Raw genomic sequence first — 23,035 nt, 5'->3', positions numbered from 1 at the left:
GAACCATGAGAAACATAAAACCCACAAGAGGGGAACTACAAATTAGAAGGCAGTGGAGATGGGAGAGTGTGTGTGTGTCTCTGAAGAACCCAAGGAAAGGACAGTGTCCAAAAACCCAGCCTTGAACGTTCGCAAACCCAGAGAGTCTATGCCATGTCATGACTACCCGTCAGGTAAGACTCCTACCTCTCCTGCCTCCTCTTCCTGTCCACCATCCCTCCCGCTGAGCCTGCAGCATGAGGGAGGGGTGCCACAAAGAAGAAAAGAGGCCAGCTGTACCCCTCTGCAGGGCTCTGAAAGGCTTCCCACCATGACACAGCTGAGCCGAGGGTGGGCAAGTGTGGTCATTTTGCCTCAGGTTGGAAGGTTTGGCTGTCCTTTGGGACTGGAACAGCTGAGTTACTGGCTGGGGGCGCTGTGCATTCCTGAGAGACTAGAAGAGCCACGCAGGTTGCCCTCCGCGTTCGCCGGGAGCCAAGGGAAGAACCAGCCCCTGAGTCAGTGTAAACAAGAGGAGGAGGGCTGCCCTGTCACTTTATCCCACAGGTACGTGGGCAGCGGCTTTAGGTTAAAAACCAGCAACTCCCACTTACGGCAATGTTTTGAGGAGGAAGTGAACGAGGTCAGTGCCCTTTCCTCTTCCTCCTCCTGGGCAGGGTCCCCCCCACCCTGCCCCGATGTTGATCCACCTCCTGATGGGGCAGAAATGAAAACATGACAATGGCCTCCCTTTGTGGGTCGTCTGGAGGCTGGGGTCCCATCTTCCCAGCAGCCTGAAGAGAAGAGGAGCGGGACTGAGCCATTGGGAAGCGACACTGTGTCTGCTTCGGCAAGGCGTCCCGCAGAGGTGCAGGGGACACAGGGGTGGGCTGTGACTCTCCTCTCAGACAGCGTGTCACCACTCCCTCTTGGTGGCTCCCCACCTCTGCCTGTTTGCTGAGTCCCCCCTCCTCCCCACGGGGACCTGGGCAGGACACGAGCTCCATTTCCTCTAACCCCTTTTGCCAGCCAGCCCCCCTTCTGTGGCTCAATGAATTCACGTTTCAGATCCAGTTCCTGGCTGGAGAGATACCCACCGTGGTGGGCTGTTTTAGGATTTCTCTGAATAATTCCCGTAAAGACTTACTTGTATGGCTTCTCCACCTGTAGGAGTGGATTATGGTACTGCTTCCTTGCAGGGGAGCTTGGGGGACTAGTGAACCGACACGGGCTAAGGCACTCACAACGCGAGCTCAGTAAAGGGAGGGCGTGTAGGGCACGCGTTGCCGTGGCGGATTACTAGGTAAGGGAGACGATTATTTTCATTCCCCATGCCCGCACTACGAGTGCTTGCCAGACCCATGGAATGTGAGCGTCAGAACGGGACGAACAAGGACGATGATGACGAAGAGGGTGATGACAGCTTGCCACCGACGGGGCGCATTTATCTACCGAGCCTCCATAATCTCGCCCTGAGATCTACCCTGCCAAGTTGCGTTATTATTCGTTCTTTACATAGAGGGACCTGAGGTTGAAGACACAGGGGTCACTCAGCTTGTTAAGTACAGAGACTAGATTCAAACTTTGGTATGTCTGGCCCCTAAGCCCAAAGGTCTGGGCACTTCTCCCCCATGCGGTGATGGAGACCAACCTCTTTTCCATTTAACGCACTCATGTAAAGAACTCACTGTCTTCAACCACACAGAGGTGGGTTCTTGAGTGAATATGTGGGTACCTTGGAGCTCTCAGCCCTGCCACTACCATGAGCCACAGGGACACCCTCCCCTCTATCCTGCCCAGTCACACCCTCACTGTGTGGCCCACGGGGGACCTGGCAGCGGAGGAGACGCACCAGCCCTCCAGCAGATGCCGGGCCATCCTTCACGCTAACCCCACGTGGAAATGCCCCCCCTCCAACTCCTACCCCGACAGAAATGGATTCGTGTTTTGCAGGATTTGTGGAAGCTCAAATCCCCTTTAGAAAAGACAGGAAAGGGGCACCTGGGTGGCTCAGTGGGTTAAAGCCTCTGCCTTTGGCTCAAGTCATGATCTCAGGGTCCTGGGATCGAGCCCCGCATTGGGCTCCCTGCTCAGTGGGGAGCCTGCTTCCCTCCTCTCTCTCTGCCTGCCTCTCTACCTATTTGTGATCTCTCTCTCTCTGTCAAATAAATAAATAAAATCTTTAAAAAAATCATAAAATCTTAAAAAAAAATCTTAAAAAAAAAAAAGGAAAGAGAGGGTTGCATACTTGCTTCTTTTAGATTCCACTTAAACAGGCGATGAGGGCTGCAAACGACACCATTCAGTGGCACGACGTCTTCACTGTTGACAATTAAAAGCCCACTCGTGGGGCCACCCCCTCACCATTCACACCGCCCTCACTGCCGGCCGATCCATAACGACCCTGCCTCCACAGCCATCGGGTGCAATAAAAGCCAGCCAGGAATGAAAAATAACTCCGTACCCCGTGTCTTAATATGTGTAGACAGGAAAAATGTTCAGGCGTGATCTAATTTTGGCGACACTGGCCATCTATCAGACCCAGTCTGCAAAACCCTGCAGGGAGAGCCGGGTCTGGAGTTTTCTCCTGTCCTCAGCTTCCCTGATTTGGGGTCTGCTGGCTTCTCTCACCTGTGCATGCTTCTACCTCCCTGATTCCCGCAGGCTGACCCACACACAGCTCTAAGCAATTTACCCGAGTTAATTCATTTCACCCTTGCAACAACCCCCTTGCGGTAGGCAAGGTTATGAAAATAAGGATAATACTAGTAGAACCTTCTTCATAGGATAATGAGGATTAAATGAGCTCGTTTAAATGCATCTAGTTTAAAATAAGAATAGTTGCCCAGCGCCTAGTAAGTGCACACAGCTCAGCTTAACCCTGGTCATTAGCCCCACTTGATAGCGGGGAGGTTGGTGGTTAAGGCATCTGCCTGAGGTCACCAGCCAGTGAGCAGGGGAGCTAGGACTTGACCCGAGCTCCCTGGCCTCATCCTCTGCTATGCTGTACTGCCTCTCGTCTATCCCTACGGACAAGTTCTCAGAGAGGGGCCCTGTTGAGTTTCCCACAGAGTACTTAGCTCACCACCTTGGAAACTCGCTTCCAGAAAGTGGAGAGATTCCTGGCTGACTGTCAAGTGCAAACTTGGTTCTGATTTTTCTCAGCACGACCAGCCTCTTGCCGAAGATGGAAAAGGCTGAAGGCTTCAAGCCCTTCGGTGTCTGGTCTTCGCATCACTCAGGTGGATGGCCACGCCAGAGGTTTTCCTTTGAAAAAGCCATGATACAGGTCATGATCACGGAGGAGGAGGAAGAGAGGCAGAAGCGCAGAAAAAAGCCATTGAGTGTTTCCTGCTGGACACTTGGAGCTATTCCTGGCCACGTCCAGCCCCCTCCATGCTTGGAGGAGTCTCTGAGACAGGCTTCTGCTGCCTCCGAGTCTTCCTTCTGGGAGAAGGGAGGGGTGGGAACAGCCCAGGGAAGAAAACTGCTCTGGCTTTGGAGAAGCTGCCTGGACCGCACTGGGGCCCAGAGGCCGGCTGGGAGCCTGGCAAAGAGCATGCCTCCCCCAGAGGTCCACACTGCTGCTTGACGCCTCTGGCAAGGCAGTCCATGGGGCCTGGCCAGGTTCCAAAGCCCCCCCACCCCCGCTCCTGTGCACGCATGGCTATAAATACCTCCCACCAAGCACCGGTTCCCAGCCCCCCACCCCCGCATGTTTTCCCATAACTCAGGATTCTGAGAGCATGTGGCACGCACTGTCGCGCCTCCCCTCGCTTCACTGTCCCATCTCCTGCCGCTGTCCATGCGCCCAGCCCTGTCCCCACTGAGTCGCAAGTCCGAGGCCACACAGAGAGCCAGCCGGGTTGCTGTGGACCCAGGAACGACAGCCCCAAGCCCGGATTTCCAGCACTCCTGAACCTTAGTGCCGACAGGAAGACCGTGTGCCCGCCGTGGCAGGGCGATAGTCTGGAACGAGATGGCCAAGGACAGAGAAGCATAGAAGGGGGTGACGCGTTCCTCTGAGGTGTCAGTTCTCAGGTGGATGCTTTCTGCTCCCCTCCCCGTGACTTGAGACGAAACAATACCAGGGCCACCCTGAGGTCCCCGGATGGCCTGGTTGGGAGCGTGGCCGTCCCTGGGAATCAGGAGGCCCATGGCCCCATGTGGGATGTGGAATGAAGTCCGTGGGCTCTCTCAGTCCCGGGAGGTGGGCCGTGGTCCCTGGGAGTCTCTGACCCAGCAGATGTCTCATGACCTTCGATAGATGAAGTTAAAGTGCTTACAGAGTTTTTAAACAGATTTTAATATTTCCTGACTGGATGACAAAGTAAAAACCTGAGGAGGGAACTGAGGGCTAACAGGAGGGGGAGGGGTGGTCTCACCTTTCACTGGGCCTGGGACGGTTGGCGATAAGGTGAGGGAGGCAAGGGCTGCTGCTTTCCCTCCTTTTCAGCCAGTGACCTACCTCACAGACCTGAGAGCTGTCAGGTGGGGAGGAGCCCTGGTCTGAAAAAAGAGGGGCAGGGCAGGACGGGCCTGAACCTCAGCCTGGTTCTGGCTGCTCGGTTCATCATGCAGTGGCCCATTAGTTCCAGGCTGGCCCAGAAGCACAGTGCAGGCCCTGGGGCCTCAGGCAACTCGCTGAGCCTCTCTGAGTCTCATGAATAATACAGGAATGATGGCTTCTTTACGGAGTGGCTCTGAGGATTCCGTGACATAAAGTAGGTCATGGGCTCTCCACCAGTGTTCATCTTTATTCCCTGATCCAGAAAAAGGAAGCAAGACTGGCCACCCAGGAGGCTGATCCCAGTGGGGTAAAATACTCAGGGTAACAAGATGGCGCCAGTGGGGTGGGAGCAATGGGCGAGGAAGCGTGTGTGCATCTCCCGTGAAAACTAGCCTCGGTAACGGTCTCCAACTGAATAAGGCAGAGACCGGGGTGGGTTTCTGTGGGCTGGAAGGCACAGAAACCCTCAGGAACTGCTTCTGAGGGAAGCACCAGCTCTCTAAGAAATCAGGTCAGGAACTGAGACAAGAAAAGAGAATGGCATCCTCAGGGGCCAGACAGGATTGGACAGGATACAACCTCAAGCCCTTAAATCAGTCGATCTTAACCCCTGCTGCCTCTTAGTGTCACTTGGGGAGTTTAAAAGAAATCCCACTGCTGGGTTGTTTCCGAGGCCAATTATATCTGACTCTCTGGTTGGGCGGGGGTGGGGTGAGGCATAAGACTAAAAGAATTCCAGATGACTCCAAGGCATGGCCAAGGTTGGGAGCCACGAGCCAACACGGGGGGACCCTCACAGGCCTGGAGATGTACAGACCCTACACTCATGGTTTGTTTTTGGTTTCATCTGGACTAAAGCAGAGCTATTCAACATGGCAGCCACTAGCCACAGGTGGCTCTTGGTCACTCGGAAAAAAAATATATTTTATTTATTTATTTTGAAAGAGAGAGTGAGACAAAGCGTGAGCGGGGGGGGGGGGGTGGGCAGTGGAAGAGGGAGAAGCAGACGCCCCACTGAGCAGGGAGCCCCATGCAGGACTCGATCCCAAGACCCTGGGATCATGACCGGAGCCAAAGGCAAACGCTTAACCAACTGAGCCACCCAGGCGCCCTCTGCAATGCTTTGAAATGTGGCCAGTCCAAATTGGGATGCGCCGTCAGCAGAGAATACACATGTGTTTTCTAAGACTTACTACAGAGAAAGAATGTAAAAAATTTCATTGGTGGTTTTTAGAACATCGATTACACGTTGAGATGGCATATTGAGCTACATAAAAGATATTAATTTTACTCTATCTTTATACTCTTTTAATGAGGCTGTCGAAAATTTTAAATGACATCACATGGTTCACGTTCTGTTTTTGCGGGACAGTGCTGGCCTGGAGAGGAGCCGATTCAAAAACGTGTTTTGTTTAGGTCTCCTATTTGTAATCTTGTCTCATCTGTTCTTTGACAATAACACTCTCTAAAGCTTTGCCTCGTGATTCCACTTACGTAAGATTCTTTTTTTTTTTTTTAAGATTTTATTTATTTCTTTCACAGACAGAGATCACAAGTCAAACAGAGATCACAAGTAGGCAGAGAGGCAGGCAGTGAGGGGAAAGGGATGCAGGCTCCCCACTGAGCAGAGAGCCCGACGTGGGGCTGGATCCCAGGAACCTGGGTACAACAGGTGCACCTGAGCCAAAGGCAGAGGCTTTTAACCCACTGAGCCACCCAAGTGCCCCTACATAAGATTCTTGACATGACAAAAATAAAGACTTGGAGGACAGATCAGTGGTTGCTGGGATCAGAGCCCAGAGTGAGGGGGGGAAGGCCAGGGGCAACAGGGGGGATCCCCGTGGTGTGGAAATGTGCTGCATCTTGACTTCGTTCATGTCAAGATTCTGGTTGTGGTGCTTTGGGATGTGATGCTAGAGATGTTACCATTGGGGGAAACTGGGTAAAAGGTACACGGCATCTCTCTGTGTGATTTCTTATCATTGCATGCGATTCTTTGGTGATCTCAAAACAAAAAGCTCAATGAGAAACAACAACTTCCCCTCTGAAACCATAACTCTCACACTCCGCTGGGGACTGAGTGAAGTGGGGTTCCCCTTCTGGAAAGCCACTGGGCAACATGCTTCCAGCCTTACGTATGTTCACTACCTTTGGTCCCAAAAATTCAACTTCTGGGAATGACTGATACAGAAATGGATACAGACAGAAGCACGGAAATACAAAGGTGTTTACTCATTATTGCTTCTAGTAGTGAAATGCTTGGAACCACCAATGTGCCTTTCTGAAAGGGAAGGGTTAGATAAACTATGGCTTTATCCTCTCGGGGAACAATTCCTGGACAGTCCCTGTCCTCGGTGACCATGTTGTCATGGAAGGAAATGCTGGTAAGACAATGTTCAAAAAAAAAAAAAAAAAAAAAAACAGGGGGGATGCAAAATAGCGATAATTTGCCAATTTGTAGATCAAGAATCTGGAATGACAAATAGAACAATATTGAGAGTGCTGTTTTGATAGTAAGATGATGAATATGTTTATTCTTCCTACTTGACTATTTATTTTCCCCGTTTTTGTTTAATAAATATGCACCGCATTTTTAAAGTGACATAATGATCTTTTTTCCCCTTTTTAAAATTGGTTGTCTTCCTGGAACCAAGACCAGTTAAGAAGGTTGGAGGCTGACTTGCCCCCTGCTGTCTGATTGTGGTGGTGCAGGCTGGAACCCAAGGCCCCCTCTCCCCCCTTTTTTTTCCCTTTCTTTCCTGGGTACCCGAGATCTCTAACACCCCAACCCAGAAATATGGAGTCAGGGAGAGGACGGAAGACTAGCTCTCTTTACTCTTCTGAATTTCCCAATGTGCTATAGAAGAAGCACGTATTTTCTCTGCTTGGGACACATGTGTGTATATGTATATATGAACGATAAGTTAAAAATTAATAAAAGATGACCTATATATAAAGAAAAATACATATTTTAAACCAGAGCAGCTTCATGGCAGAGGGAGGCTGATAGCGAGTTCCCTCCCCTCTCCCTAGAATGGCCTTCTCTGCTTCTTCCTGGGGCATAAGCCAGTCTGCCCCAGGCTCTTGCAATGTTCTATTTTTATTTTCATTATTTAACTGTGTCCCATATATAACTGCTAAGTGGAGTGTTCAGTTCCATAACTTAATGGACGAGTGACCTCCGTCTGCAATGCCCAAGTCACACGGAACTCCGCAGGCCATTAATGAGGTCCTCAGGCCCCCTCCCCTTGTCAGTTTCAGTCCCTGGCTAGGAGCGCAGGAGCGGGGCTGCCGCAGGGAAGGAGCGGGCACACGAGGAGGGAATGAAGGAGCCCACACCAGCAGGGGAGTGCTGGGGAGCCATGCAGACCCATGGATGGTATTTGCTCGCGGCCTGTTCTCAGGAGCTGAGCAGCTCACGGGGTTGGAGACAGGATGACTACTGACTTGATTTCTCACCTCCGCTGGCTTCGAATGATTGACTGAGCTCAGCTCCTGGCCAGATGGAGCAGGGAGCTGTCTTGGGACCCACCTCCTAGAGGAAGAAGGGGTTTTAATTCCTCTGCTTCATCATCTTTCTCGGTTATTGAATCTACACCTTCACAGTGCTCTAAACCTTGTCGTCTGACTCATCCCACAATGTTATACACTCAGGGACCTGGGGTCAGTCATCAGGCAAACAGAGAAACCACATGGCACTGAAGGGTTTGTTGAGCTACTGCATTGACCTTGACCCTCAGCATCAATGATGTTTTATGAAATACTATCATACTGGTTTCTGACCTCCCTGGATCCTCCCATCAAGTCTAGGAAGATGGTGTTATCGACGGCATGACTCATTCTGCAGGCAAGAAATCCAAGGTTGAGAGAGGTGTCCTGCCCAGGGAGGATGTGAAGTTGCATCCTCTGGGCTGCAGTCCTCTGCCTGTGCTCACCCCATTCTCCCCACAAAGAGGCGGGGTGCTTCCCCAGGTAGACCCCAGGACAGAGCCCAGGAAGTGCAACCCCCAGGACTTGGGCATCCGGGGTCTCCTGGACTGACCCGTGCTGGATCTTCCCCTCCCCGGGGCAGGAACCGGGCCCAGCCGGCCGTTTCTGCTTCTCTCCCTTGGCTGACTTCTCTCCCCTCCACAGCCTCTCCTGCCCGGTGCGGTGACTCCAGGCCCCTCACATGCTGAGTCCGCCTCATCCTTCCCACAACAACACATGCATCAGGAGGGAGACAGATGATTTGCTCCGGAGGGAAGGAGGAAGGAGTGGAAGAAATCAATAGCGCAGAATGATGTCTCTATATTGCGCCTCCCCAGTTTTATTTCCCTTCACAGAAGCGCGATGGAAAACAACTATCGGCTCTGGCTTTGATATGAATTGATCTTGAAGCCGGGTGAGCCCAGGAGCGCTCCCTTAATGGCTGGCCATTGCCTGCCCGCACTTGGGTTGACAACGAGTTCTCAGTCAATGCACAAGGGCCACCTACTTATCTGATTTGGATGTCCTGGCTCCTCTCTGCTCGCAGCACTGGGGACTGTCAGCAGGGTCTGAAATTGGTCACCAGCTGGTCGGGTGATAAGGGAGAAGGTGAAGAGAAGGAAGTGGGGCCTCTACCGCAGCCCCAAACCCATCTCTGTTGCACAGAAAAATTCCTACCTGCCTTGGGCTCAAATACCTTCAAAGCTGAGTTGAAATCCAATTGGTGCAAATAGCATCATCAGCCAGTAACACTTTAGTCTGAATTTGCAGAGCCTTGTTGAATGGAGGCAGTCACAATGCATGTCTTAAGGCATAGTGAGTAGTGCCTTAAGTGACTCACACCCAGGGCCCGGCCCATGGTCATCAACCAAATTCTGGCTGTGAACCGCCCAACTTGGGTGGCACACTGTGTGCTCTCATCTGGACATTTTGGTCAACCTCTTAGGCCCTCCATCTTCTCAACTAGGAATGTAAGATAATCCTTCCCTGTACAAGTACTAAGAGGATGAAATACAGTAGGGTATGTGGGGCTGGGCACAGCTCCTGGCACTCGGCAGCTGCTTCCATCTCAAGCTTCTAGAAGTTTCTTGTGGGAGTAGTATGAAAGAAAGGCATGGGGGGGGGGTTGCCTGGAAATCTGGAGCAATGTCTCACAGAAGATGTCAAGAGAGGGACAGCTCAGGGCAGCCAAGGACACAGAGGGCCAAGTGGGGACTCCCACCTTGGAACCCTTTCTGTTGTGTCCTCAGGGGTCAACCGGTGCCCCCAGAGCAAAGGAAGCATGAGAGGTGGAAGGACCTACCCACTGCCAAGTTCATACCTGAGGCTGTATCCCAAGAAGTTACAAAGGTCAAGAGTCCCTCATTCAAATTTGCTCTGGGTTCAAATCCTTGCTGCCTCACTTATCAGCTCTGTGACCCTGGGCAGGTGGCCTCCCCTCTGCATACCTCAGCTTCTGCATCTGCATAGGGAGGAAGAACATGGAATCCCTGGGATGACAATTACACCGACGTTCTCCCGACATGCACCATTATTGCGGCTCGGGCTGGACACAGGAACTCCCCATATGGACTTCTGCGTCTGAAGGGGGGTTGGGATTCCCAAGTCCCAACAAACAAATGCTCTAGGTTGTTGAAGTCCAGAAGTGCTCTGGCCACCCCACCCATCACTTCTATAGCCGATGAGGACTCCCTAGGAACTAGGGCTTCAGGAAGCTAGTGTTTGTGAATTCTTGCCTCGTTCGGGCAGTGTTCCAGCTGTTTCTCTACACAGCGATCTCATCCAGTCCCCGTGATGACTCTGGGAGTGCCACATGGACACTGCCCATTCACGCAGGAACTGAGATGACCCTCCACTGACCTGAGGTCACCCAGACACTGAGAAGTAGGCGTGGGCTCTGCGCCTGGCTTCTGAGACCACAGAACCTCAGTGGCCCCACAGTACCAAACAGGAATCATATCCCAGAGGGGTCAGGCTGCAGGGTCCAGGCTGTCAGGGTGAAGATCCAAGAGTAAGGCCAAGACAACTACTATGGGGCCGTAGGTGGTCTCACGGTAGGGTTGGTGCTGAAGGTGCGTGGGGAGCGTGATCAGGCTATCCTGATAGGGAAAGTTTAAAAAAAAAAAAAAAGGCATTTTCTATGCACAGAGCAAATCCTGTCTACCTTCTCCAGAAGACAGCATCCTCTCCAGGAAACAGTGGGGGCCCTCCTGACCCATCACTCACAGCCCACCCTCTGGTACTCCGTCACGGAGATGCCTCCCGCCTGGAATGATGGAGCCGGCCTTGGCCCCAGGCATTTGCCAGCCCCTGAGCTCCTTCGGAAGAGCAAGGAGAGGGTGATCAAGGTATCTCGGGTCTCCAGGATGAAGAGGTGTAAGCCAAGGTCACCCACCAGGGAACAGTCTCCTATTTTGAGACCAAGTGAGATTTACTCAGGGAGTCGCCTGCCTCCTCAGGCGATGGCCGGGGGTGGGTGGTGTCTGAATGTGTTATCCATGGGGGAAGGCGCTGCTTCCTGGATGCCAACGCTTCCTGTTCTTGCTGCCAGGGTGATGCTCCCAGCACCGCACTCGGTGGGACCTCTTTGGAGGGCAAGCTGTGCTAGGCAGGGGAAGGCCAAGTGCAAAGGCAGGAGCCAGGAACAGAGTGAAATTCCTATGGACCGCCCGCCTAGGACCCCGGCCTCGTGGGAGCCCTGGAAGAGAAGAGGCTGACGGTCAAGAGTGCAGAGTACCCAAGCTCAGGTTCCAGCTCTGCCAGCAAATACCTGTGTGGCCTTGGACGACTTACTGAACTATTCTGAGCTCCCACATGCTTAGAAAATAGTGGTAATCGTACTTAAAAAGATTTTCAGGAAAATGACAAGTTTCAGGGGGGACCTGGAACTCTCAAAGATTTGCTGGTAGAAACATAAAATGGTGAGGGGCCCCTGGGTGGCTCAGTGGGTTAAGCATCTGACTCTTGATTTTGGCTGAGGTCATGATCTCAGGGTAGTGGGATCGAGCCCTGAGTTGAGCTCTGGGCTGGGTGTGGAGTCTGCTTAAGATTCTCTCCCTCTCCTTCTGCTTCTCTCTGCCCCTCCCCCTGCTCCATGCATGTTCCCTCTCTAAAAAAAAAAAAAGAAACATACAGTACAATCCCGTTGAAACAGAGTTTGGTGATGCCTGCAAAATCTGAACACAGAATTACCATCCAACCCAGGAATCACACTCCTGGGGATATATGCAAAAGAGTTGAAAACAAGTGTTCAAACACATATTTGTATGTGAATATTCAGAACAGCAGTATTCCTGATAGCCAAAGGGTAGACGATGCCCCTCAGTGAATCAATGGAGTCACAAAATGTAGTCTATCCACACAGTGGAATATTACTCAGTTGTAAAAGGGGATGAGGCATTGACATAGCACGGACAGACCTGGGAAACACGATACTGAGTGAAAGAAGCCAGACCCAAAAGGCCCCATGCTGTGTGATTCCATTTATGTGAAATGTCCAAAATAGGTAAATGCCTGGGGACAGAAGGCAGATCAGTGGTTGCTGGGGACTTGGCAGAGGCAGGCACGGGGAATGACTACGTAGTGGGTGGGTTTCCCTTGGGGGTGACAAAAATGTTCCAGAATTAGAAGGTGGTGATGGTTACACAATGCTTGAATGTGCTAAGTGCCACTGAATTGGACACGTTAAGATGGTTGAAATGGTAGATTTCAGGTTATGTGTATTTTACCACCGTCAAACCCCCTAAAGATTGCATCTGTTTATGCCAAAGCACAGGATTCAGCACAATTAAAGGAGAGTACACAGAAAGGTCCATACAAGCGCTTGTCCGAGGGGGAAGGAGGGCCGCCGAGTGGATCCGAGGAGGACCAGGCACGACGCGCTGGGCACGGAGCCCGCACAAGTACCGGCCCAGGGAAGCCCAGCCTCCCTCCTGGTTCTCCCTCCCACGTCAGAGAGCTCAGCCTCTGTCGGCCACACACTTCACACTGCACATGGCCCTGTACCTGGGGGGCAGCTGGGACATGTTTTCTTTTTCTTTTTCATTTTTTTTTTAAAAAGATTTTATTTATTGAGAGAGAGGGAGATAGAGAGTGAGAGAGAGAGAGAGAGCACAGCCAGGGCAGGGGCAGAGGGAGAGGCAGAAGCAGAGTCCCTCCTGAGTCCTGAGTGATCCCGACACTAGGCTAGATTCCAGGACCCCATGTTCATGACCTGAGCCAAAGGCAGACGCCCAACCCACTGAGCCACCCAACATGTTTTTAAGATCTTGTTGCTGCACATCAAGAACCGGGAGCTCCACTGCCTCCAGGAGCTGCCAGAGACCTCATGCCCTGGACTCTAGAGACAGAAGTCTTGAACTTGCCTTTAACACCTGGTAACTGACACCTGGGAGATGTCATGATTATGACTGGTGAACATGAGCTTTGTCGGGGAGGGCAGGTCTACAAAGGGCAAAAGAAACACTGGGGACTGATTTCTGTAACCAGAGAGAGGGAATGGCATTAAGCAAGCAGGTAGCAGGCACCCCTTGGCAAGGCCCTGGCCCAGTGGGGAGAGGGGGAAGGAACGGATGCTATCAGTGCTGGGGGCAAGTTGGCTGATGGAGGTGTGCCAGGGATGCTGCAGAAGCACAGAGATGGTCCCGTAACTAAGGAGCATCTGGGAAGGCTTCCGGGAAGAGGAAACTTCTAAGCTGAGTCCTTTGTTCCTGTCTGGTGAGGAGTTTTTGCTTTACGTGAAGGATGGAGAAGAGAATTTTGGAAGAGTCAGACCCTGTGCCCAGCAACTTGATTACATTTTCCTTTTTACAAATTCCGAGGGTCTCAGAAAGGCCATTGGGATCCTTGGGTTTGAATTCTGACTCTACCACTAATGATCTGGCTGACTTTGGGCAAGTTACTTGAGCTCTCTGTGCCTTAGTTTCTTTACCTATGAAATATGATTAATGAAGATGACCTCCAAGAGTTGCCTGATAGACCCAGATTAGGGGATAGGTATGGGAGTAATCATCATTTAATCACTGCCTTTGCACTTGACCATGGCTTTGGGGCCAGGGTCCCTGACAAGGTGTCTATAAGGATCCACTGGCCTCAGAATTCAGTAGAACCTCTTTCAGACATCATGGAGAGGGGGACAGACTCCATGTCCACAGAACCAGGAAGACAAAGCAAGTGGCTGCCACATATCCAGCATATTTTGTTGTTTGACGTATAATGTCGTTGATCATCACACCAACCCTGGGTGGAAATGCCTACCCCCTTCACTTTACAACTCAGGAAACTCGGATGCAAAGAGGTAAGAACGTGGAGTGGTGGTACTCCATCCATTCCCTGTCCAGTTGGGAGACTCCTGATTGGGAGCCTACCTTTCTGCCCCTATGCCAACGCTTCCCAGCCACGCCTGATTCCTGGTCTGCAAAATGGACACGACAATAAGGTGTGTCTCCTAAGGACTGGAAAGCAGGAAGCTTACACGAGACTTCACGCATGAGAAGCACCCAGGAGATGCTAGCTTCTACTTGCTCTGTCATCCCTGCTGTCTCGTCTTAGTGGGAGAACTACACAGGGACCCATGCTCCCAAAGGACGGACAGCACAGATCTGCTGTGGCTCATCCTCTCAGGTCCCCAGAATGTGTGGATGTCCCCCTCCCCGACCCAGGCTCTCCCACTTGAGCCAGGATCGTCCTTCCCGCCCAGCCATGACCCCCATGCCCAGCTGCTAGTGCAGCTGCTGCGTTTTGCTCAAGAATCCCCACTGGGAGGGCACCCGCCAATAAGCCAGGAATACTGGCTTACTCCAGGGGTTCTGGCCTCCCTCACCCAGGGCCAGCGGGAAGCTGGCTGCTTTCCAGGCTTCCAGGCAAGAGCATCCCCCACAATCCAACCCCCACCAGCCTGGGCCAGCTGCCTCACTTTCTGCCTTGGGCGGGTGTCTGAGCCGACGGCATGCTGTCTGGAAGGGCTCATGCATGTCCAGACTCCCGGATCAGGGATGCTTCCTGCACCTTCCTTGCTGGGCAGAGGGCCAGGCAACGTGGCCTTGAACTCTGGGGAGGTGAGGAACTCCACACTGGGCAGCGATGCCAAGGGCACAGAAGTTTGCCTGAGGCTTCACCAAGGCGACTCCTGGCAAATTCCTTTTCACGCCAATCCAGATTCTACTGTCTGGAATTACACACAATGTGTCTCATTTCCCAACTGTTTTGCTGTAAGAGGAATTACTTCAATCCCAAGAAAATAAAGACGGTAAGTGAGGAGGGTCATCAAAACTCAATGACCTCCTTCTGAAATGTAGCTCTTGAAATGTCCCGTCTGTCCCTCCTTGCCCTCCTAGACTTTTCTCTCTCCCCCGGCGTCACGCCTGCACCTCCGTGGCTGGCGGCTGAGAGCAGCACAGCGAAATCTTGTCCCCTTGAGCACTGCGGAGACCTGAATGCCATCCTGGCTTTGCCACTTACCAGCCCTGTGATTTTAGGCCGGTGACTTTACGTCTCGGATTCCTGCTCCTCAGCCGTCGGAGAGGGAGGGGAGAGCGAGCGGGAGGGTTTAACTTCCCTTGACCTCGGGAGATACTGGCCTTGACCCCACCAGATGGCCTTGCTGCAGCTCAGTGAGTAGAGGCACATGCCCAGAGCAAGGGCCCAGAGCCGGGAGCGGGGAGGCGCTGCCTGGCCTCTGGCTTCCCGCCGGCGCGCGGGCACAGAGAGTGGGGGAGCCTGGGAGCTGGCCCGGGCCGCGTGCTGGGGTTGGGATGAAGGACAATGCACGCATCCCTGCAAAAGCCGGGGATGGCAGACATTCTGGGACGAATCCAAGGCCACACACAGCTACCAAGCGACTGAGCTGGGATCTGAACTCACCCCCGCGTGGCCCCGAAGCCGAATTTCAGTGTCGGATTGTAGAGCACGAACTGCTCAAGTTTGTGTCCCAAACTGTACCACCCACATTCTGGGCCTTGACACAGGAGGCAAGGGTATCACACGCGCCGGTGTGAACCGATGTGAGCGAACACTTGGGATGGGGTTGGCGCCCGGCAGCTCTCCTTTACCCTGGGGAGAAGGCAGAAATCCTCACGGCTCCCTCATGACCCCAACAGGATTGGGGACCCATGGGGAGCCGGCCCACTGCTGCCTGCCCAGCCACCTGTGTCCCTCTCACTCCCTGACTTTCTCTTCCTGCCGCTTGGAAGGCTCTTTGCCCAGATCTCTGCTTCACTCGCTCCCTCCCTTCCTCCCGCTGGTCACAGGGCAGGTGCCCTCTTTGAAAATGACACCCCCACCCCCACCCCCCGAAGCCACTAGCCCTGCCTCGTCTTTCTCTCAAGCATTCTCCCAGACAACCTCCTCTACATTCTCCCTCATGAGCATATCTGCTGCTCGTTTCCCTCTTTAGAAAGCTTGCTCCTAAGGGAACAGGACTGAATTTTGTCTGTTCTGTTCATAGCTGTTCATAGCCCCAGTGGTTCTCAGCAGTGGGTGAGTCTGCCCCCCAGGGGACATTTGGCGATGTCTGGAGACATCTGCAGCTGTCACGGTGGGAAGAGGGGAGCTACTGGCGTTTAGTGGGTAGGAGGCCAGGGACACCTCCGAACATCGTGCAACACACAGGACACCCCCCCCCCAAAAGAATAATCTGACCCCAAATGCCAACAGTGTCACAGTTGTAGCCCCATCACGGAACAGTCGTTAGCATGTACACAGCAGGCGCTCCATAAAGGATGATGCAGAAGAATGAAGAGGTGTTTCATTCATCATCATCATTTGAGAACAGATTTCATTGTAAATAATCTTCAAGGATGCTCATGGCTCTTACATAATGTTAAATGTCAATGAGATCTCAATTTTTAAGACGTGGTTGTCATTTGGGGGTTCGTGGCCAGAAGCTCACCCTGGTGACCAGTAACTTCTCTCTGCTCTCAGCAGTGTCCAGATGGGCTGCCGACGGCGTGCTGCCACCCCGTCCTGGGCCAAGACCAGAACATATTTCAGGCTCTGTGAGAGGGCCTGGATGACGCTGGGCTGCCCCTCCCCGAATCCATGGGCCCATGGGCCCCCCTCTGAGAGTTCCCCCTAGGAACTCTCAGTTCTCAGCCCTGCGTCTCCTAAAACTTGCCCCCACACTCACCATGTGGCTGTCCACCTGGGCAAGGAACCACCTCCAGGCGAGCCGGCGCTCCCAGGCCTCTCGCAGCTCAGGAGACTTGTGGGTCTGAGTGAATTATGTGGTTTTTGGTCTTTCTGGGGAAGGACGTGGGATGTTCAGGGAATCACGGGGGTTGAAAACTCCCCCTGGCCCCGCTCAGCCCAGGCCTTGTGCAGACCTAACAACTTACCACTGACAGCTTTAAACAGGTGGCGTGAAGAGCCCGGGTTCTCCAAATGCAGAGAACACCACCCAAGAATATAGTAACGGCCACGTGGCCATGGGCTAAAGGGAAGATGGGGCAGGAGAAAAGGAAGGATGCTTTTGCCTTGGGCCTAGTTGTCCTCTAGAACAGGCTGCCGAGACCCCGGCCCAGCTCTCTTGGTGGGTCACCCTCCCCACATTCCCCCTGGGAATTCCCACTGCAGGTTCACAATTTCCCCTGCCCGCTGCCTGCCCTGCCCCATCTCCCCAAGTTTTTCCCTCTCTCTGGGCCCTCCTGGGCCTTACAACTAGCCCTTTCTCTGCAGACTTTGCGGCTAGGAAAGGAAGTACCTTTTCCCTCTGCTACTATCTCTGCCTTCTCTTTTCTTCTCTCTCTTCCTCTGCTTTCTCCCTCTCTCCTTGCACAAAGGTCCTGAAAGCTTTTTTCCTTTTTAAAAGATTGTATTTATTTATTTATTTCAGAGAAAATACATGCGCTTGCAAGCACAAGCGTGGGGGGGGGGGGACCAGGGAGCCCGACCATGGGGCTCAATCCTAGGACCAGGGGATCATGACCTAAGCCGAAGGCAGACCCTTAACCGACTGAGCCACCCAGGTGCCCCACAAAAGCTTTTAAATAAGGTTTCGTGGCTGGCAAATGGGTACAAGGCATGAGCCAAAGGAACTAGTTTCTAAGGGTGGAATATTAGACAGCAGGCAGCTAGGTCTGTGGAACCAGGGTATTTGGCAGGCAGGGGTTTTCCTGGCGCCTCTGAAGTCACATGTAGCTGGCCCCAATTCTGCCAGGGAGGAAGGCTGACCCCAATCCAGAAATGGAATGAAAGACCAGGCACATGCCCAGTGACCACCTAGGAATGCGCCAGCAGGCTACATGGGGCAGGCCGAGGACACTGAAGGCTGGAAGCCTGAGGCAAAAGCATCAGCTCCCCCTAGAGGCAGGGGTTGGTGGAGCCTGGCTTCCAACTCTTGGCTGCTTGCTTTCTGGGGCTCAGAGTTCAATCTCTGAGCTACCCTGATACAAAAACTCACACCACTCACCCCAGCGCTGAGGATGGCATGAGGGGTCCTAGCAGCATGGTCCCCTCCCTCAAGGCCGACGGCTGAGTGTCAGATGGGGGCTGGAAGAAACAGAGACAAGCAGCCCCGAACACCTCCAGTGAGCCTGACGCTGACATCTGTGACCTTGCTTTACACAACAGCCCTTGGCCCCAACCCACAGAAGGGGAAACTGAGCCTCCAAGTGGTTCTGTGATTTGGCCAATGTCACATAGTCAGTGACACAGCTGGAGCCCATGTCTCCCACAACAACACAGGGCCTGCGTCCTCCAGCCAAGTGGGAACAGTTCAGTCAACCTCCCCCCTGTATTCCCCTTTCCCATCCCCAAGTCCTGGAAGCCCCACAGCCTAAAAATGGTCAAGCTCTCACAAGCTTGCTGCCAGGATACCAGGCGTCTCACCAATTGGACGAGCGTGGACAGGGCAGCCCTGGCTCTGCCCCTCAGGGTGTCCACGGCCTTGCACACGTAAGATGGAGGTCAAAGTCCAGGATAGGGACATCCGAGGCTCAGCTACAAACTGCATCTTCTGTAGCCGCGCTGGGGACCTGGCCCCAGGTGGGATGCCCCCAGCCATGTGCAGCGGCCACATTAGCAGGGAAGTGGAGAGGAAGAGCTTCTCGGGCAGGCAGAAGACACTGGGGGCCTGGCTGGGGTGTCAGCAGAGAGGCACAACCAGTCACCAGGACGTCTGTGGTCCTGAGATGTCCTGAAGCCAGAACAGTAGATCGAAGCCAAAGTCCCCACACCCTCCCTGTCCAACCTGGACTGTGAATTCATCAAGCCCTGGGCTTTAAAGAGATGAGGGAGTGACATGAGGCGGCCAGGAAGCAAGTCCCATCTTTTGTTCCCTAGGGTGGCTTGGAATAGGAGCCAGCACAGGTGACAGCTGGACTGTGACGTCTGTCTCCCACCTGGGGACTCAGTCCTGGGTCCTGCTCTTATCCAGCCACTGATAATCCCACAAAGGGGGTGAGTCCCTTCCCTTCCCAGAATAAGAGCTTCATCAACCCTGAAAGGGGACAGGGAGGTAGACGACAAGTTCCAGGGGGCAGGTGAGAGCCCAAGGCTGTAGGAGCGCCCCCATGAGCCCACACCCAGGCCAGCACTGGACGGGCTCACAACAGGATCCTCCTCTTTCCTCCGCGGTCAGGTTCCAGGAATTACTTGTTAAAGCCCTTTCAGTCCCAAGAAAGTGATAAATTGACTTCACTTTAAAAATTTTAACGAACTGCATCTTCACGGGTTGCCCAATTAGGATGAGGGCAAAGACAGCTCACCTAATTAAAATGGGGGAGGAGAGAGGCTTTGGAGGGATGGAGGAAATTTGCCGGCGCCTGGTGGGTGGGAACCTCACCCTCAGCCTGGGCCCGCGGCTCCCGCTCCCCGCCCACCCTCTGCCCGTCCAGCTCTGCTCCCCGGCATCTGGCGGCGACCCTTCCTCCACCCAGGCGGACCTGGGCATCCTCGCTGCCCCGCGGTCAGGAGGGAGAAGCGGGGAATTCGAGGCATGGATGGCCAGCCCCGCTCAACAGGTGGCGGTGGGCTTTCGCTCCCGTATTATCCGGATAATTTCTGCCAGCCCCACTCAAGCCCGTCGTGGGAGTGTGCCCCCAGCTTTGGAGTGGGCAACCAGAACTGCCCAGCAGCGCCGGGGCGGCAAAGTGGGGGCGGCAGCTCCTTCCCCGCACATTCCCGGCACGCACAGGCGCGCACACACGCGCACACACGGGCGTGTACACGCGCACCCCCCACCACGCTGCCCCTTCCTTCCCTGCGCCGGGCCGGGACGCGCGCCCGCGGTGGCCCCTGCCCCTGGCTCCGCGGGGACCCGAGGCAGCGCCGCTCCGCGGCCGAGGCGCCGGCGGGAGATCGTCCCCCGCCCCCCGCGCCCCCCGAGAGGGGAGAGCCGGTCTCCCCGCCGGCTTCCCGGCTCCTACCTCACCGGAGCGGCCGCAGCCCCTGACCCTGGTCCGAGGTCCCTCAGTGGCTCGGCGCGCCGGGCGGGAGGTTCGGCGCCAGGTTCCCGGGCGCTCGCCCCGTCGCGTCCGCCCGAACCGCTCGGCGCTGGAGACCGAGCAGCCGCCGCAGCGGCAGCCGGAGCCGCGAACTCGGAGAGGGAGGGGCCGGCCGGGGGCGGGGCCGGGGCGGGGCTTCCCTGCCCCTGTGCGACGGGCTGTGGGACCCTGCGGGACCCTGCGGGCGCTGGGCTCCCCGGCTGCGGGGGGAGCTCGTGGGCAGGAAGCACCTTGGTGCGGTCTGCAGGTGGAAAGTAGAGGCCTGGGGTGGGGGAGGAGAAGCTTCCGGGGCCGCTTAGGGGCTGCCCGAGACCCCCTGGCTTTGGTCAGACTTCTTTTCAAATGCCAACTGGTATTTATTGATCGCCTCCTGCGCGCTGTGGACTGTTCGGAGCGCTTTGTCTGCATGAAGTCATTTAAAGCCTTCCCAACAACCCCATTTTACCGCGGAGAAAACTGAGGCACAGAGACTTGCAGTGAAGTGCCTGAGGACGCACGGCCGGAATAGGACAGAGCCCGGATTGCAGCCCAGCTCTGTCCGGCTCCAGGACCCGTGCTCTCAAAGCCTCGCTCTGCTTGCTTTTCGCAGCATCAAGCAAATTGCGTGCCTCTTTCGCAAATGGCAATGGAAATGGATGTACAATAAATGGTAGCAACCAACATTTAAAAATTTCATCCTTCTTCAGTCTCTGTGTCTCCTTTATTCTCTGGGCCCGGGACATTCAGTAGGAGCTCAATAAATATTGGTTCATTGATGACTAATTTGAAAGCTGCAGCTGGGAGCCAGGGTGACCCTGTTCGGTCACATTGGATGTTAGCACTGAAGGGTTACCCTTTCTGGCTTGAATACTTGCCCATTTCTCTGTAATGGCAACCTGGCCTGACCAATAGCCTTGTCCAACGTGTGTGTGTGTGCGTGTGCACACGCTTGCACACGTGTAGCTTGCTCACAGACCGGCAGCTTCAGCCCTCTGCTCTAAGCACGGAGGCGCCTCCCTGCAAGGAGGGGTCTCCAAGATATAAGCTTGGTCAGCCAGGGCATAGGGAGGTTCTGCCAGAGGGTCAATAAAATCCCTGTAGACCATGAAATGGAGGAATACAGGGAGTATCTATATGTTTGGGAACGAAAGCAGGTTGTCAATAACAAGACATCGGCAATCTACATATTTGTGGAAGACTGTAAGACAGGGGCTCCAAGCGAAGCTCTTTTGGGTCTGAGGTCTGACCTGGGCATCATGGGAAAACATTGTCACATGGGAGTGGGGCCCTGTGGAGTTAGGACAACTGGAAGTTTTTAGGAACAGTGCCCCAAGTTTCTATTTGTGGCATTTTAGGCCTAAAAAAATGCCCCAGCTTTTTCTCTCTTCTCCTACTTCTCCAAAGAGTGCTCCTTCACACCTCCTTGAATTCCCTAAGGAGGAGAGGCCTCTCACCCCTTGGACAGGTGGGCACGTCTCTCAAACCCTCCATGCCCAGCAGCCCCAAACTTTCACACGTGCTCATCCCTTCTGTCTTACTTGCCCTCTCCTCCACTTGGAAAACTCCTACAAATCCTCCACGGCCTTACTCAGTTTGCTCTTTCTGACCTGATCCTTAATTTCTCCCTCCCCCATCTGGGTCCAGGAGCCTCTCCTCCAGCTCTCACCAGTTTAGCAATGGTGAGTTTACTATCAGTTTCCCCCGCTGTGCTTGTGAGCTCCTCGAGGGCACAAGTCCCGGCATACAGTAGGTGCTGAATGTAAGAAGCATTTCCCCAGGACTCAAGCTGTTAGGAGGAAAATCACCAAAGAAAACCACTGGTGGAGCTGGGTCCGTGCTGTGAAAAGATGAAAAATGGAAAATGTATCTTTCTCAAGGTCTGCTTCTAATATTCCCAGCAAAGGCCAGTGACGCTGTCCTGGGAATCCGAGTTTTATAGGGTCACCTCTGCTGGGCAGCAGCCATGTCCTCAGGCAACCGAAGAGGGAAGGTTATGAGGATATGAGGGTAGGTGTGGCAGGGGGGAATGGACTCCTTTGTGGGTCAATTGAAGATTAGGACAATGCCGAGGCTTCCCAGATCAGTTCCCTCTTTGATCCATGTGAGGCTGTTCCCCAGATCATCTTGATACGCCCATGAAAGGAACAGACCCATTGTCTGCAGAAGGCAGACCTTTAAAAGGAAAATCAGTTTCCGGGGTGCTCACAGCCTCCTCCCTCACCATTCTGCCTGAGGCAAGTGAGGATAGCTCAGGAGGTGGGTGGTTGAGGGAAAAGGGATTTGGATGAGATGGAATGAGGTCTTCAGCCTCCTTCTGCCCCTAACTAGCTGTGTGACCTTGGACGTGTTACTTGACTTCTCTGGGCTTTGGTTTACTTCTCAATAACCAGTGCTGATTCCTTGGGCTTGCGATGTATGCAGTCACGCAGACCTGCTCACTCTTTGAAACGCTCTGTGCCTGGTTTGTGATCTGCTTTTATCATCTCAGAATTTCAGTTGGGAACAAGGGGCTGATTTTCATTTTGCTGTGGACCCCACAAATTATGTAGCTGGTGCTAGTGTCAACACCCACCTTCCTGGGTTGTTGTGACACCTCACTGAGTTAGTGTTGCCACCAACGTCTAACACATGGGCTCGCAACAGAAGTTAGTCGTCCTTCCTCTGATTTGGTCTTAAAGATGAAGAGAACTTCGCCAAAAGCCAAAGCCATGGGAAGGCAGTTTCAGACACAGGGGCCAACACAGGCAAAGGTATGAGAATACGGAATTACATTCAGGGCAAGGTGAATGGTCTGGGGTCGGGTAGGCGTAGCAAATGGACGGAGAGAAACCTGGAGAGACACATTGGGGTCAGAGTGAAAGGCCTGCTTCTTTTAAGGACTTGGATCTCAGGCCTGGAGGCCTGTGAGCAGAAAGCTCCGGGAAGGGAGGGGAGGTGGGTTGTACATATCAACATTCCTAGCCCACAGTTCAGCTGCGGACTGGTTCAGATCATGAGACAGGCAGTGGTTGGCGTGGGTGGGAGCCCTGCTTGGAGCCTGCCAATATGGCATGTTTGAAACGCTCACTGTTGACATAATGGGAAAATGCTGTAGGTGTCAAAGCCAGCAGTGGTGCTCGGGGACCTGGGGACTCTGGGCCTGATGAATAATGGAGCA

General features: G+C 53.7%; 1 protein-coding gene across 5 annotated transcripts in view; it reads right to left on the bottom strand.

Moving 5' to 3' along the window:
• Positions 1 to 19,986, bottom strand: part of CACNG5 (calcium voltage-gated channel auxiliary subunit gamma 5) — a 40,102-nt gene extending 20,116 nt beyond the window's left edge. For all 5 annotated transcript variants that reach the window (XM_059149590.1, XM_059149589.1, XM_059149588.1 and 2 more), the window contains exon 1: positions 19,822 to 19,986. The gene's annotated coding sequence lies outside the window, so the exon portion shown is untranslated. The remainder of the gene's footprint in view (positions 1 to 19,821) is intronic.
• Between the last annotated feature and the right edge of the window lie 3,049 nt (positions 19,987 to 23,035).

This window comes from Mustela lutreola, chromosome 15, assembly GCF_030435805.1.
Source record: "Mustela lutreola isolate mMusLut2 chromosome 15, mMusLut2.pri, whole genome shotgun sequence".
NCBI lineage: Eukaryota > Metazoa > Chordata > Mammalia > Carnivora > Mustelidae > Mustela > Mustela lutreola.
The sequence above is the reverse complement of the archived record's forward strand: the minus strand, read 5'-3'. Positions and strand labels throughout refer to the sequence as shown.